This window comes from Heptranchias perlo, chromosome 7 (genome assembly GCF_035084215.1).
Source record: "Heptranchias perlo isolate sHepPer1 chromosome 7, sHepPer1.hap1, whole genome shotgun sequence".
In the NCBI taxonomy this organism is placed as follows: Eukaryota; Metazoa; Chordata; class Chondrichthyes; order Hexanchiformes; family Hexanchidae; genus Heptranchias; species Heptranchias perlo.
The window spans coordinates 86,734,697-86,751,622 of NC_090331.1; positions in this window are offsets into that span (position 1 = coordinate 86,734,697).

Sequence of the window (16,926 nt, forward strand, 5' to 3'; positions counted from 1 at the left end):
ACAAATGTAAAATCATCCATGAACAAGCAAAATCGGGCAGTTTAATCGAACGGAATTGATTCTTTTTATTTACTTTTCATTCAAAAATATTCCTTGATGTATTTAAGAGTGGTAACCTGATGCAGTTTTATTAATACAGGTGAAAAAGGGCAAATCTGCAAAAATAGGCAGTTTTAATAAGGGTGTTCAGTCCTTCAACTGTGAGTGACCCAATTTAAAATCACTAAAAATGACTTCAAAAACACTACTGAACAATTTAATAGTTTCATTGGTGTACACTAGTCAGTTTCTGAGTCAGTTAAATATTTTTTTATATGAAAAGGCTTTTAAAACATGGCGACTAGTGCTTGTGCGCCTAATCAAATTTGAAGACTCTTCCCTAACCAGTGTAATTAGCGGAAACTCGCAAACTCGACCTGGGGGCATGGCCGGTTTTAAGGGCGGGGCCCGATTCGGGCGAATTGAATATACAACCAGCGTAAAAGCTTGCAGAAAACACAAGCATGAGTAGTTTTGGGCGTAACGCATTTACGTTTAAAATTCCCCGATCTTATGAGCTGGTTCAGCCAATTTCCCCCGGATTGCGCTGATATAACTTACGGGAACTTCACCCCCATAACTTTCTATTTTTAAATCCAGAAATATTCATCAAGACGTTCCAGTCTGGATGTGCCAATTAAGACTTCAGTATCCTCAATTCAAAGTTCAGAGGGTGAAGCAGAGTTTTATATCAGTAGAGAAATCTCCACACCATTCTTGGATTCTCAGGTAATTACAGAACTGCACAAAACTTGTGCCACTCCTGATGATGTGAACTCCAGGGGTGTGGATCAGAAGCCATGCTGGGATTCCCTCTGTTCTTTTTAAATGATCTCTAACAATACCTTTCAGCAACATGCCTGTAACTTAAGTTGAACTAACTTAAGTATATACTTTTTTTCTATTCGTTCCTGGGATGTGGGCGTCGCTGGAAAGGCCAGCATTTATTGCCCATCCTTAATTGCCCTTGAGAAGGTGGTGGTGAGCTGCTGCCTTCAACCGCTGCAGTCCGTGTGGTGAAGGTTCTCCCACAATGCTGTTAGGAAGGGAGTTCCAGGATTTTGACCCAGCCAGGATGAAAGAACGACAATATATTTCCCAGTCAGGATGGTGTGTGACTTGGAGGGGAACGTGCAGGTGGTGTTGTTCCCATGTGCCTGCTGCCCTTGTCCTTCTAGGTGGTAGAGGTTGTGGGTTTGGGAGATGCTGACGAAGAAGCCTTGGCGAGTTGCTGCAGTGCATCCTGTGGATGGTACGCACTGCAGCCACGGTGCGCCGGTGGTGAAGGGAGTGAATGTTTAGGGTGGTGGATGGGGTGCCAATCAAGCGGGCTGCTATATCCTGGATGGTGTCGAGCTTCTTGAGTGTTGTTGGAGCTGCATTCATCCAAGCAAGTGGAGAGTATTCCATCACACTCCTGACCTGTGCCTTGTAGATGGTGGAAAGGCTTTGGGGAGTCAGGAGGTGAGTCACTCGCCGCAGGATACCCAGCGTCTGACCTGCTCTTGTAGCCACAGTATTTATGTGGCTGGTCCAGTTAAGTTTCTGGTCAATGGTGACCCCCAGGATGTTGATGGTGGGAGATTCGGTGATTGTCATGCCGTTGAATGTCATGGGGAGGTGGTCAGACTCTCTCTTGTCGGTGTTGGTCATTGCCTGGCACTTGTCTGGCACGAATGCTACTTGCCACTTATTAGCCCAAACCTGGATATTGTCCAGGCCTTGCTGCAAGCGGGCATGGACTGCTTCATTATCTGAGGGATTGCGAATGGAACTAAACAGTGTGCAACCATCAGCGAATATCTCCATTTCTGACCTTATAATGGAGGGATGGTCATTGATGAAGCAGCTGAAGATGGTTGTGCCTAGGACACTGCCCTGAGGAACTCCTGCAGCAATGTCCTGGGGCTGAGATGATTGGCCTCCAACAACCACTAGCATCTTCCTTTATGCTAGTTATGACTCCAGCCACTGGAGAGATTTCCCCCTGATTCCCACTGACTTCAATTTTACTCTTCTCCTTGGTGCCACACTCGGTCAAATGAAGCCTTGATGTCAAGGGCAGTCACTCTCACCTCACCTCTGGAATTCAGCTCTTTTGTCCATGTTTGGACCAAGGCTGTAAGGAGGTCTGGAGCCGAGTGGTCCTGGCGGAACCCAAACTGAGCATCGGTGAGCAGGTTATTGGTGAGTAAGTGCCGCTTGATAGAACTGTCGACGACACCTTCCATCACTTTGCTGATGATTGAGAGTAGACTGATGGAGCGGTAATTGGCCGGATTGGATTTGTCCTGCTTTTTGTGGACAGGACATACCTGGGCAATTTTCCACATTTTCCGGTAGATGCCAGTGTTGCAGCTGTACTGGAACAGTTTGGCTAGAGGCACGGCTAGTTCTGGAGCACTTTGTCCGGCATATTTCATAGTATCAGCATTTTCTATATTTCTTTGCCCAGCTGTTTCTCAGCATTAGTGAAGGCTTAACTTTTAATTTGATCCTCCTGAAATCATGTATTTCTGACCTGCTCCTCGCTGGCACCAATAGCGAGATGATCATACAGCTGAACATATTATAGTCGCTTGCCCCCTGTATTTCCGTATGATAGATGGCATCCAGTTTACTTGCATGACACAGCTGGGAAGAACCTGAGAGAAGTAGATAGAAATGTCCCGACTCTATTATCTACCTTCAACACACAAGAGACAAAATTCCAAAATTATGAAGGTTCCAACATCAACAAGCAGGTCATTCTGTCCATTAGACAAACTTCCTCTCACCGTTCTCAAGAAATCTAATGAAAGAATTTATAAAAGGTTCATATGTTCACAGTTAACATTCCTTGCCCAGTAAATGGTGAATTACTCTCACTGGCGATCATGAAAATCAAATATCTCAGTAGTTATTGTGGCATTCTAATTCGCGATGCTTAAATGTTCCCTAGATCTCCCTTGTCTGCCTTGTTCAATGTAGGCGGTGGTGCAGAGGGAAAGGAAACATATATGCAGTTACGCTAAAAATAATCGGGGATTAAAGATTCCGTTTGGGCCCAATTGGGAAATTGCGTCCAAAATGCGCTTGAAGTTGCACTGGTTAGGTTCGGCTTCAAGTCTCCGCTAAAAATCATTTGCATATTCACAAATGTAAAATCTTCCATGAACATCGAAATCGGGCAGCTCAATCGAACGGAATTGATTCTTTTTGTTTACTTTCCATTCAAAAATATTCCTTGATGTATTTAAGAGTGGTAACCTGATGCAGTTTTATTAATACAGCTGAAAATGGGCTAATCAGCAAAAATAGGCAGTTTTAATACGGGTGTTCAGTCCTTCAGCTGTATCACAATTTTAAATCACTACAAATAACTTAAAAAATGATACTAAACCATTTAATAGTTTCATTGGTGTACACTAGTCAATTTCTGAGTCAATTAAATATTTTTTGATATGAAAAAATTTTTAAAATGTGGCTACTAGTACCTGTGCACCTAATCAAATTTGAAGAGCCTTCCCTAACTAGTGCAATTGGCGGAAACTCGCAAACTCCCCTTATCCCCTGATACCCTTCGAGTCCAAAAATCTATCCTTCTCAGCCTTGAATATGTTCAATGACTCAGCATCCACAGTCCTCTGAGGTAGAGAATTCCAAAGATTCACATCCCTCTGCGTGAAGAAATTCCTCCTCATCTCAGTCTTGAATGGCCGACCCCGTATCCTGCGATTATGCCCCCTAGTTCTACACTCTCTAGCCAGGGGAAACAATCTCTCAGCATTTACCCTGTCAAGCACTCTCATAATCTTATATGTTCCAATGAGATCACCTCTCATTTTTCTAAACTCCAGAGAGTATAGGCCCATTCTACTCAACCTCTCTTCATAGAACAACCCTCTCATCCAAGGAATTAATCTAGGGAACCTTTGTTGCACTGCCTCTATATCTTTCCTTGGAAAAGGAGACCAAAACTGTAAGCAGTGCTCCAGGTGAGGTCGCACCAATGCCCTGTACAACTGTAGTAAGACTTCCTTACCCTTGTACTCCAACCCCCTTGCAATAAAGGCCAACATGCCATTTGATTTCCTAATTGCCTGCTGTACTTACAAGAAACACCAAAAGTTAGTCTGCATGAGGGCACCCAAGTCTCTCTGATCACCAACATTTAATAGTTTCTCACCATTTAAAAATTATTTAAAAATGAAAATCAGAGACAGCAGACTGAAAGGCCTGGACATCTGATCACGCCTGGAAACGAGTCCGCAGGGACTGGGGCTGCACTGCACCCATCTGTTGTAATTGTCTGAGGCAGCACGTAATACTATCATAAGTGAGGCGTGCAGCCCGTGCATCCCACTCTGCTCACTGGCTGCCGCCTGTCGGGGGCCCCGGATTTTGGGCTTCTATGACGCCACTTAAAGGAAAACAGCACCTCTTAAAGGGGAGGTGCATTCTGGCTGCAGACACCATGGAAAGACATCTGGGAGGAGAGATTTGTCTGACAAGTATTGAGAGGACACCGATATATTCCAAAGGTGCTATGCAGGCCCTTGTGCACGCATTGGTCGAGAGGAGGGAGATCCTCTTCACCTCCCCCACCGCAGCCTCACTAATCACGAGTCACAGCACTCACAAGACTGCCCTCCCGTGCTTAATTTCACTCTCCTACAATCACTGCGCCACACTTCACCACAACTCCTTCTCCTCCTCACACTCACCACTATTACAACCCTCACTTACATAGAATTTACAGCACAGAAACAGGCCATTCGACCCAACTGTTCTATGCCAGTGTTTATGCTCCCCATAAGCCTCATCACTCTCTACGTCATGTAATCCTATTAGAATAACCTTCTATTCCTTTCTCCCTCAAGTGTTTATCTACCTTCCCGTTAAATGCATCTATGCTACTTGCCTCAACCACAAATGTGGCAGCAATTTTCACATTCTTACCACTCTCTGGGTAAAGACATTTCTCCTGAATTCCTTATTGGATTCATTAGTGACTATCTTATATTTATGGCCCCTAGTTTTGGTCTCCCCACAGGTAAAAACACCATCTCTACGTGTACCCTATAAAAACCTTTCATAATCTTAAAGACAACTGTCACGTCACCCCTCAGCTTTCTCTTCCAAGAGAAATGAGCCCCAGCCTGTTCACTATTTCCTGATAGATATTAAAATTGGATCACCATGCGTTCAAGGATAGAATACTAGAGCCTGGTCTTTAGTTGTTTCCAAGCCCTTATTCACAGAAATTCCCCTTACACATGCACCACATCCTAGCTGAGATCTCCTATGAAAGGGATACCAGAGAGTCCCCAATTGATACCCACCACCTGAATGCAATTAACACACATTGAGGGTGAAGCAGAGCTTGATGCAACTGGAGAAATCGCCACACCATTCTTGGATTCTCAGGTAATTGCACAAAACTTGGGCCATACCTGGTGAAGTGAATTCCAGGGGTGTAATCCAGAAGCCATGCTGGGATTCCCTCTGTTCTCTTTGGATGATCTTTAACAATACCTGAGCAACTTGTCTGTAACTTAAGTTGAACTAACCTGAGTATATACTTTGTCCGGCATATTTAATAATATCAGCATTTTCTATGTTCCTTTGCCCCAGCATTATGGACTGCTTAACTTCTTTTAATTTCGTCCTCCTGAAATCATGTATTTCTGACCTGCTCCTGGCTGGCACCAATAGCGAGATGAACATACAAGTAATCGTATTATAGTCGGTTGACCCCTCTCCTTCTGTATGATAGGTGGCATCTGAGTTACTTGCATGACGCAGCTGGGAAAAACCTGAGAGAAGTGTCCCAAGTCTATTAACTACCTTCAAATCTCGAGACAAAACTCCCAAGTCATGAAAGGTCCAACATTATCAAGCAGGTCATTCTGTCCATTAGATAAGCTTCCTCTCACCGTTCTCAAGAAATATAATGAAAGAATTTATAAAAGGTTCATATATTCACAGTTAACATTCCTTGCCTGGTAAATGGTGAATCACTCTCGCTGGCGATCATGAAAATCAACGGTCTCAGTAGTTATCGTGGCATTCTAATTTGCGATACATAAATATGCCATTGATCTCCCTTGTCTGCCTTGTTCAATGTATGATGTGGAGATGCCGGTGATGGACTGGGGTGGACGAAGGAGCAAGCCTCCGAAAGCTTGTGATTTTCAAATAAAACTGTTGGACTATAACCTGGTGTTGTAAGATTCCTTACATTTGTTCAATGTAGGCGGTGGTGCAGAGGAAAATGAAAAATATATGCTGTATCGCTAAAAATAATCGGGAGTTAAAGTTTCCGCTTTGGGCGCAATTGGGAAATTGCATCCAAAATGCGCTTGACTGGTTAGGTTAGGCTTCAGGTTTCCGCTAAAATTCATCTGCATATTCACAAATGTAAAATCTTCCCTGAGTCTGTGTATTCGGGCAGCTTAATAGAACGGAACTGATTCTTTTTGTTTCCTTTCCATTCAAAAAAATTCCTTGATGTATTTATAGAAACATAGAAAATAGGAGCAGGATAGGCCATTTGGCCCTTCGAGCCTGCTCCACCATTTAATATGATCATGGCTGATCCTTTATCTCAATACCATATTTCCTCTCTCTCCCCATACCCCTTGATGCCTTTTGTGTTTAGAAATCTATCTAACTCCTTATTAAATATATTCAATGACTTGGCCTTCACAGCCTTCTGTGGTAGAGAATTGCACAGGTTCACCGCCCTCTGAGTGAAGACATTTCTCCTCATCTTAGTCCTAAATGTCCTACCCCGTATCCTGAGACTGTGACCCCTCGTTCTGGACCCCCCAGCCAGGGGAAACATCCACCCTGCATCCAGTCTGTCTAGCCCTGTCAGAATTTTGTATGTTTCATTCTTCTAAATTCTAGTGAATACAGGCCGAGTCGACTCAATCTCTCCTAACACGACAGTCCTGCCATCCCAGGAATCAGTCTGGTGAATCTTGTGATTATGAGTGGTAACCTGATGCAGTTTTATTAATACAACTGACAATGGGCTAATCAGCAAAAAAAAGCATTTTTAATAAGTGTGCCCAGTCCTCCAGCTGTGAGTCACCTGTTTTAAAATCACTAAAAATTACTTAAAAAAAACAATAATGGACCGTTCAATAGTTTCAGTGGTGTACACTAGTCAGCTTCTGAGTCAGTTAAATATTTTTTGATATGAAAAAACTTTCAAAAAATTTGACTACTAGTGCCTGTGCGCCTAATCAAATTTGAAGAGTCTTCCCTAACCAGCGCAATTGGCGGAAACTTGCAAACTCGACCTGGGGGCATGGCCAGTTTTAAGGGTGGGGCCTGATTTGGGCGAAGTGAATATACAACCAGTGTGAAAGATTGCGGAAAACAGGAGTGTGAGTGATTTTGGGCGTAACAAATTTATGTTTAAAATTCCCTGATCTTATGCACCGGTTCAGCTGATTTACCCTGGATTGCGCTGATATAACTTGTGGGAACTTCACCCCCGTATCTTTCCATTTTTAAATACAGAAATATTCATCAAGACGTTCCACAATTCAAAGTTCAGAGGGTGAAGCAGAGCTTGATCCAAGTAGAGAAATCTCCTCACCATTCTTGGATTTACAGGTAATTACAGAACTGCACAAAACTTATGCCACTCATGATGAAGTCAACTCCAGGGGCGCAGACCAGAAGCCACACTGGGATTCCCTCTGATCTTTTTAAATGATCTCTAACAATACCTTTTAGCAACTTGTCTGTAACTTAAATTGAACTAACTTGAGTATATACATTGTCCGGTATATTTAATAATATCAGCATTTTCTATGTTTCTTTGACCCAGCTACCTCTCAGCAATACGGACCGCTTAATTTCTTTTAATTTGATCCTCCTGAAATTGTGTATTTGTGACCTGCTCCTCGCTGGCACCAATAGCGAGATGATCATACAGCTGATCGTATTATAGTCGCTTGACCCCCGTCCTTCTATATGATAGATGGCATCCTAGTTACTTGCGTGTCACAGCTCGGAAGAACCTGAAAGAAGTAGATAGAAATGTCCCGAGTCTATTAACTACCTTCAACACTCAAGGGACAAAACTGCAAAATTATCAAGGTTCCAACATCAACAAGCAGGTCATTCTGTCCATTAGACAAACTTCCACTCACCGTTCTCAAGAAATCTAATGAAAGATTTTAAAAAGTTTCTTATGTTCACAGTTAACATTCCTTGACCAGTAAATGGTGAATCACTCGCACTGGCGATCGTGAAAGTCAAATGGCTCAGTCGTTATCTTGGCATCCTAATTCGCAATGCATAAATATGCACTAGATCTCACTTGTCTGCCTTGTTCAGAGAATGATGTGGAGATGCCGGTGATGGACTGGGGTGGACAAATGTAAGGAATCTTACAACACCAGGTTATAGTCCAACAGTTTTATTTGAAAATCACAAGCTTTCGGAGGCTTTCTCCTTCGTCAGGTGAGTGTGGGATTCCATGAAGGTTACCGCATATATAGTCAGAGAACAATGCCTGGTGATTACAGATAATCTTTCCAACTGCCCGTTGTCAAGGCAATCAAAGTGTTCAGACAGAGAGACAATTTCTGCTCGACGATTTTGCGTTGTTGTGTGTCTCGAAGGCCACCTTGGAGAACGCTTACCCGAAGATCGGTGGCTGAATGTCCTTGACTGCTGAAGTGTTCCCCGACTGGGAGGGAACCCTCCTGTCTGGCGGTATCCGTTCATCCGTTGTCGCAGTGTCTGCATGGTCTCGCCAATGTACCATGCTCTGGGGTATCCTTTCCTGCAACGTATGAGGTAGACAATGTTGGCCGAGTCACAGGAGTATGAACCATGTACCTGGTGGGTGGTGTCCTCTCGTGTGATGGTGATATCTGTGTCGGTGATCTGGCATGTCTTGCAGAGGTTGCCGTGGCAGGGTTGTGTGGTGTCATGGATGCTGTTCTCCTGAAAGCTGGGTAATTTGCTGCGAACGATGGTCTGTTTGAGGTTGGGTGGCTGTTTGAAGGCGAATAGTGGAGGCGTGGGGATGGCCTTAGCGAGGTGTTCGTCGTCATCGATGACATGTTGAAGGCTGCGAAGAACATGGCGTAGTTTCTCCGCTCCGGGGAAGTACTGGTCGACGAAGGGTACTCTGTTGGTTGAGTCCCGTGTTAGTCTTCTGAGGAGGTCTATGCGATTTTTCGCGGTGGCCCGTCGGAACTGTCGATCGATGAGTCGAGGGTCATATCCCGTTCTTACGAGGGCGTCTTTCAGCGTCTGTAGGTGTCCATCACGTTCCTCTTCGTCTGAGCAGATCCTGTGTATTTGCAGGGCCTGTCCATAGGGGATGGCCTCTTTGATGTGGTTAGGGTGGAAGCTGGAAAAGTGGAGCATCGTGAGGTTGTCCGTGGGCTTGCGGTAGAGTGAGGTGCTGAGGTGCCCGTCTTTGATGGAGATTCGTGTGTCCAAGAAAGAAACCGATTCTGAGGAGTAGTCCATGGTGAGTTTGATGGTGGGATGGAACTTGTTGATGTTATCGTGTAGTCTCTTCAGTGATTCTTCGCCGTGGGTCCATAGGAAGAAAATGTCGTCGATGTATCTGGTGTATCGCGTTCCGCACCCATGAGGACAGCCTCAACCGGGATCTTGGGTTCATGTCACGCTACACGTAACCCCACCAGCGTTAAAAGAGTTATCTGTTTTTAATACAACTGGTCATTCTCTCTCTTTCGCTTCCTTTTGGATGTTTCTCTCTCTCTCTCTCTGTCTTTGGGTTCTGACCGTTTGTATATTCAGTAGTCCTGTATGTAATGTCTCTCTGTCTGAACATTTTGATTGTCTTGACAATGGGCAGTTGGAAAGATTATCTGTAATCACCAGGCATTGTTCTCTGACTATATATGTGGTAACCTTCATGGAATCCCACACTCACCTGACAAAGGAGAAAGCCTCCGAAAGCTTGTGATTTTCAAATAAAACTGTTGGACTATAACCTGGTGTTGTAAGATTCCTTACATTTGTCCACCCCAGTCCATCACCGGCATCTCCACATCATGGCTACTATCGGCACCACAAACTGCCGGCTCACAGTGCAGAGGATCTCCAAGAAGATCGTGCATATCGACACAGACATCAAGTTTTTACAGAGCTGCAAGAAAGCAGACAAGAGATCTCGAAAGGACTATAGATCACGAACCCACTCAAGTCGACATACAACTCAGATTACGCTGAGAGACTCTGCCGTTGTACCTCTCGCACACTTCGCAACCATCTCGTACACCAACTCTACAGCAGACGCCGCAACCTCGAAACTAAGATAGAGTCCATACTCTCAACCTGTACTCAGGACACAGCAGACCAGCTACGAGACACCGCTGAACAGACGAGGCAACGGAACTACGCTGCCTACATGAAAACCAAGAGCAGGAAGCTTGAGAAATGCGGCATCACCACCAGCATCAACCAAGCCTCCCCCGGTACAACCACAGGGAAGTCTATTGTCAATTTGTCCGACCACACCAAGCCTCCGAAAGCTTGTGATTTTCAAATAAAACTGTTGGACTATAACCTGGTGTTGTAAGATTCCTTAAATTTGTTCAGAGAAGGAGGCGGTTCAGAGGAAAAGGAAAAGGAAAATATATGCAGTATTGCTAAGAATAATCATATCTTTCTATTTGTTAATACAGAAATATGCAGCAAGACATCGCAGTGTGGATTTCTCAACAAATAGACCTTCAATAGCACCAACTACAGATTCAGAGACTGAAGCAGAGCATGATGCAACTACAAAAATCTCCACTCCAGTCTCACGTTTCCAGGTAATTATAGAACTGCCCAAAACTTATGGGACTCCTGATTAAGTCAACCAGGAAGAGAGTGTCCAGCAGATAGGGGTCAGTGATCCGTGTGTATTAAAGGTAGAAAGGGCGGGACAGGTGTGTAGTCATTTTTTTTTACAGACACAGCACAATAGAGTTTGTTTGTACCCTGGGTGTGATTTTGTAGTTTTTCCTCTTTTGGTGAAAGTTGATTTAGTCAGAATGTCTCGATCTCCTGCATCGGGTCATCAAGCAATGTTGGTACCGTCAACGAAAATTAGTGACGGCAGATTGAAAGTCCTGGTCACCCCATCATGCCCGGAAACAGGCCCACAGGGAGTGGGGCCGCACTGCACCCACCAATTGTAATTGACTCAGGCAGCACGTAATATTATCATGAGCGAGATGTGCCGCCAGCATTTCCCACGCTGCTCATTGGCTGCTGCCCATAGGGGGGCCGGATTTCGGGCATCTACGATGCCACTTAAAGGCAATCAGCACCTCTTAAAGGGGAGGTGCATTCTGGCTGCAGACACCCAGGAAAGACTTCTGGGAGGAGAGATATGACTGACTCAAGTACTGAGAGGGTACCGATATGTTCCGATGTGCTATGGAGGCCCTGGTTCAGGCAGTGGATGGGAGGAGGGAAATCTTCTTCACCCACCCACCTCACTAATCACAACACTCACAGCACTCACAAGATTGCCCTCCCGCACTTAGTTTCTCTCTCCTACAATCTCTGTACCACACCTCCTTCTCCTCACACTCACCACTATTACAAATCTCACTTACATAGAATTTACAGCACAGAACTGGTCTATGCCGGGGTTTATGCTCCACACAAGCCACCTCCCTCACTACTTCATGTAACCATATTAGCTTACCCTTCTATTCCTTTCTCACTCATGTACTTAACTAGATTCCCTTTAAATACATCTATGCTATTTGCCTCAACCACTCCCTATGATAGCGAGTTCCACATTCTTACCGCTCTCTGGGTAAAGAAATTCCTCCTGAATTCCTTATTGGATTTATTAGTGACTATCTTATGTTGATGGCCCCTAATTTTGGTCTCCCCCACAGTTAGAAACACCTTCTCTATGTGTAACCAAGCAAACTCTTTCATAATCTTAAAGGCAACTATCAGGTCACCCCTCAGCCTTCTCTTCCGAGAGAAAGAACCCCATCCTGTTCAGTATTTCCTGATAGGTACAATCTCTCAGTTCTGGTATCATCCTTATAAATCTTTTTTGCACCTTCTCCAGTGCCTCTTGTAATAGAGACCAGAACTGTGGACGGTACCAAACGTGTGATCTAACAAAGGTTCTATACAAATTTAACATAACTTCTCTACTTTTCGATTCTATCCCTCTAGAAATAAACCCCAGTGCTTGGTTTGATTTTTTTTATGGCCTTACTAACCTGCGTCGCTACTTTTAATGATTTGTTTTGGACCCACAGATCCCTTTGCTTCTTTACCCCATTTAGACTCTTATTTTCCAAGGACTATGTGGCCTCCTTATTCTTCCTACCAAAATACACCATCTCACACTTAAATATATATAGAAATTCATTTGCCAATTACACGTCCATTCTGCAAGTTTATTAATGTCTTCTTGCATTTTGTTGCAGTCTTGCTCAGTATTAAATCCAGTAAATTACATCTATTGCATTCCCCTTGTCTACTCTTTCTGTTACTTCTTCAAGGAATTCAATAAAGTTGGTCAAGCACGACCTTCTCTTTTGAAATCCGTGCTGACCCCAATATTGTATTTTCTGTTTATAGTAGTTTTTCTATTACACCTTTGAGTAAAGATTCCATTATCTTTCCTACCACCGACGTTAAGCTAACTGGTCTTTCGTTCCTTGGACTTGTTCTATCTCCCTTTTCAAGTATAGGAATCAAATTAGCTGTCCTCCAGACCTCTGACAATATACCGTTTTCGATTTTTTGTATATATATGTAATAGGGCCTCTGCTATCTCTTTCCAAACTTCTCTTAATATGTGGATGCAATCCATCCGGACCAGTGGTTTTATCCTCTCCATGTTTGATTACTTTTGCAATTATCTCCCTGCTTTCTATCTGAAATGCCTTTATATCTTTACTGATCTCTTCTTCTAATGTCGTGGCAACCTTGTTAGATTCCCTGCTAAATACTGAGGCAAACTAACTATTCAATATTTCTGCAATTTCACTGTCATTACCTGTGAGTTTATCGTGTGTATCCCTCAGTTGCCCTACCCCAATCCTGAGGTGTGACTATACTCCGGAGAAATCTATAAGGAATGCAACAAGGTTGGTCAAGCATCGCCTTCCCTTTTTGAATCCGTGCTGACCATTCTTTACTACATTTTCGATTTCTAGATGTTTTCTATGAGAATTTTGAGTCAAGATTCCATTATCTTTCCTACCACCAACGTAAAGCTAACTGGCCTTTAATTCCCTATTCACCCACAACATGTTATTCATCTTTCTGTGGAATATTTTGCTATTTCTTTTTATATTCCTTGATAATTTAATTTTGTTCTTCCTCTTTGCTTTCCGAATTGTTTTTTTGGCTTGTTTCTTAAACTTTTCGTATTCCCATTTGTCATCCTCTCCTTTATTGTCTATATATTTAGAGAGTGCCTTTTTCTTTAGTTTCAATTTTGCCCTTATCTCTTTATTCATCCATGGTGTTTCATTAGTTGGTTCTTGTTTTTTAACGGAAAAAACTTCTCCTGAACTCGGTTGATCACCTTTTTAAATATTTCCCATTGCTGTTCCACCTCTTTGTCAACATTTTTTCCCAGTTTACCTTCCCCAGTTCTATCATCATCCCCTCAAAATTAGCTTTTTCCCAATCTATTACTTTGGTATTTTTCTTACTGTTATCTTTCTCAATCTTTATCTTAAACATTATTATGGTGTGATTACTATCCCCTGGATGTTGCCTTCTGCTTAGTTCTCTTATCAGCTCTGGTTCTTTTCCCATTACTAGATCCAGCAATGATTCCTCTTTTTTTGGCCTTCTTACATACTGGGTAAAAAAGGAGTCCTGTACACACTGTAAAACCTCCAATCCTTTTTTCCCCTTTCCCTACCACTTCTTGTCAGTTTATTTAGGAGGAGTTGAAAGCTCCCATGATTATTATTCTATGTCTTCTTCTCATTTCATTGATTTGCTTACATATTTCTTCCTCCACTCCTCGACCACTATTAGGTGGTCTGTAGAATAACACTACTAGTGTGATCGATCCCTTCTGTTCCTTTATCTCAATCCCATGGATTCTGTTTCTAACTTAATGTTAGGTATGTCCCTTTGTTCTACTGCCATTGTTATGTCTAATTAGTACAGCTGCCTCGTGCCCCTTTCTTCCTTCCCTATTCTTTCTAAATATGTTATATCCTGCGATATTTAACTGCCAGTCCTGTTCTTTATGTAGCCATCTTTCAGTTATCCATACCGCATCTGGCTCCTCGCTACAAATTATTGCCCCCAGTTCCCCCATTTATTTACGCATGCTGTGAATATTGCCGTACAGGCAATTTAATTCGATTTTATTGATCGTTCCACACACTTTATTTTTACCCGTCATTTTATACTTATGTTCTATAACTGTAACTGTTCCCTGACCGTTCATGTTACCCTTATTCCTTTACTCTCATCTCCTGTTTCTTTTATCTTCAGGCTTATATTATTTTCACCAGATCCCTCCAGCCTTCTTATTAGTTTAAAGTCTTATCCACAGCCCTGTTTATCCTTTCCTCTAGGACTCTGGTCCCATTCTAGTTCAGGTGGAGCCCTTCCTACCACCAACGTAAAGCTAACTGGCCTATAATTCCCTATTCACCCACAACTTCCATTTTACACACAGACTATCAACTATTCTACCATGACAGGCACATTCTCCAAACACCTCACAAGACTGTCACTATCACACTCCCTTCTTTCTTGCAGGAGAAGGTGCAGCACAACACGTGACAGCAGGTTGGCACCGGAGGAGGAATAGCCCACTTGCACACCCTCTCTCCCCTTGAAGAAGGCATGCTGCCTACCGTGGACAGTGGCCGAGTGGGGCCATGGAGACTGGCAACGCGGCAACAGAAGTCTAATCCTCATTGTCCTTTCTGGTTTCTATCTCACCACACACACTCTGTATGATAATCTGCAGATGCTTTCACAACCCACTTCTCTCTCTCTCTGCTCTCCCTTCACAACACAAGTTAACCCTTGTCCCTCTATTTCATTTCATGTACTGAGAATGTGGAAGCCCCTGTGCCAATGGAAGAAGAGGAGGCGAGCTTTCAGGATAATGAACCGTCACTCGATCTGACCCTCGCAAGCACCTACTCAGATATTGCCACCATGCTGGGTTAGAGGTGATATCTAAATTTGGTGACTCACCGGCTACAAGTGCGAGGAGTGAGGTAGGGGGATAGGACGCCACATCGTGCCAGCTCTCCGGAGGGCGAAGTCGCATACTACCTCTGCTGCAAAGAACTCAGATTCTGACTACGAGGGCCCAGGCTATCAAAGGCGGCTGACGGGCATTTACGGGCATTGCTAGGTGCAATGGGCAGCCTGCCAGCGAGCTTGTGCACAATGTCGCGGAACATGGAGGAATCCAGCTCCAACTTGTCACAAGCCTTCGCGCAGAGCATGGAGATCAGTCTGTTCAAAATCGACCGAGTGATAAGCTCTATTAACAACACAGCATGGAAATCTGGCAAAGCGGAGAAGGTTACCATGGCCCGGGAATGTGGCAGACGAAAGGCAGGCAGCACCCATGGGTGCGTCCAGAAGCCATGCTGGGATTTCCTCTGTTCTTTTTAGATGATCTCTAACAATACATTTTAGAAACTTGCCTGTAACTTAAGTTAAACTAACTTGAGTACATACTTTGTCCGGCATATTTAATAATATCTGCGATTTCTATGTTTCTTTGCCCCAGCTATCTCTCAGCAATACAGGCCGCTTAACTTCTTTTAATTTGATCCTCCTAAAATCATGTATTTCTGACCTGCTCCTTGCTGGCACCAATAGAGAGATGATCATTCAGCCGATCGTATTATAGTCGCTTGTCTCCTGTCCTTCTGTATGATAGATGGTATCCTAGTTACTTGCATAACACAGCTGGGAAGAACGTGAGAGAAGTAGATAGAAATGTCCCGAGTCAATCAACTACGTTCAACACTCAAGGGACAAAACTCCAAAATTATGAAGGGTCCAAAATCAACAAGCAGATCATTCTGTCCATTAGACAAACTTTCTATCACCATTCTCAAGAAATCAAATGAAAGGATTTACAAACGGTTCATGTGCTCACAGTTAACATTCCTTGCCCAGTAAATGGCGAATCACTCGCGCTGGTGATCGTGAAAATCAAATGGCTCAGTAGATATCTTAGCATCCTAATTTGCGATGGATCAATACGCACTAGATCTCACTTGTCTGCCTTGCTCGGTGTAGGAGGCAGTGCAGAGGAAAAAAATATATGCAGTATTGCTAAGAATAGTCATATCTTTCTATTTGTTCCTATTCTATAGAAATATTCAGTAAGACGTCACACTGAGGATTTCCCATCAAACAGACCTTCTGTAGCACCAACTCCAGATTCAGAAAGTGAAGCAGAGCATGATGCATCTACAGAAATCTCCACTCCAGTCTCAAGTTCCCAGGTAATTACAGAACTGTCCAAAACATGTGGGATACCTGATTAAGTCAACTGTGAAGAAAGCAGGAAGGGGTCAGTGATCTATGTGTATCAACGGTTGAAGGGACGGGGCAGGTATGCGTGTCACAGCTTGGAAGAACCTGAAAGAAGTAGATAGAAATGTTCTGAGTCTATTAACTACCTTCAACATTCAAGGGACAAAATTCCAATATTATGAAGGTTCCAACATCAACAAGCAGGTCATTCTGTCCATTAGACAAACTTCCTCTCACCGTTCTCAAGAAATCTAATGAAAGATTTAAAATAGTTTCTTATGTTCACAGTAAATGGTGAATCACTCGTGCTGGCGATCGTGAAAGTCAAATGGCTCAGTAGTTATCTTGGCATCCGAATTCGCGATGCATCAATATGCACTACAT